The sequence below is a fragment of the Saprolegnia parasitica genome, assembly GCF_000151545.1.
Source record: "Saprolegnia parasitica CBS 223.65 unplaced genomic scaffold supercont2.56, whole genome shotgun sequence".
Taxonomy (NCBI): Eukaryota; Oomycota; class Saprolegniomycetes; order Saprolegniales; family Saprolegniaceae; genus Saprolegnia; species Saprolegnia parasitica.
This window is the reverse complement of record NW_012156450.1, coordinates 4,767-5,734: the sequence shown is the minus strand read 5'-3', so window position 1 is coordinate 5,734 and position 968 is coordinate 4,767. Positions and strand designations below refer to the sequence as shown.

Below are 968 nucleotides of genomic sequence, written 5' to 3'. Positions count from 1 at the left end.
TCTCGAGTTGCTATCTCTCGTGACGACGAATTTTAACCAAAATTTATGTAAGTCCCTTGCGACGTAGAGCCTCAATGAGGATCGTTTTTAAAAAAGTGTTATTGTCGTGAAATTGACCTCATCGCAATAATGGCGCCTAAAGCCAACATTTTTTGCGGTGATGGCGAAGCATGTTTCGACTTTGCGAGGTGCTGCAAGATGAGGTCGAGACTCGGGTATGGAAATTGACGGATCCTGATGGAGTTTTTAAAAATACAACGTACAGGTGAGAGATGATAGAGTTGGTGTAGAAAGTGAATTTATGGCGTGTGGAGAATGCGACTTTTTGCATAAATGTTGAAAATTAAAAGTAATGCCCCCACGCGGGATTGAACCACGGACCTTCTCCTTACTAAGGAGGTGCTCTACCACTGAGCTATAGGGGCTTTTTGTTATGCATATAATATCATCACTCAACCAGTTCTAGCACCTCTTTGGCATTTCTATTTTCTTTATGATTTTTACTTTACGACTCTTTACTTCCATTACGCACACCTTCAACACACAAAATAACCTCTCTCACGTTTTTCATTACTCTCTGACGCCTCGTTTTTACCCTGGAAGCCGATTCATTCGAAACCAACCTCATCAATGAAGGCCACTCCACATCAAAACGAACCCATTCTTCTCTTCGAAAAATTATACTTGATGCCCAAGAAGCTCGTATTTCGCTCTATGATCACTAGCAAGAGCCCTCGTGGCAAAGAAGAAACATTTGACCAAAATTGCTATAGAGTTGCTAACGACGCAGAGCCCTCGTGTGGACGAATAAACGTTTAACCAAAAATTTTACTCGTAAAGTCCCTCGTGACGTAGAGCCTTCATGTCGACGAAAGAAACTAAATTTCTAAAAATTCTAGAAAGTCCCTTGCGACGTAGAGCCTATATGTCGACGGAAAAACGAAATTTCTCGAGTTGCTATTTCTCGT

General features: G+C 41.4%; 1 non-coding gene across 1 annotated transcript; it reads right to left on the bottom strand.

Annotated features, from left to right (window-relative positions):
* Positions 1-353: 353 nt before the first annotated feature.
* On the bottom strand, positions 354-425 carry SPRG_30137. Its single transcript has one exon. It is a non-coding gene; the product is annotated as a tRNA-Thr (tRNA).
* Between the last annotated feature and the right edge of the window lie 543 nt (positions 426-968).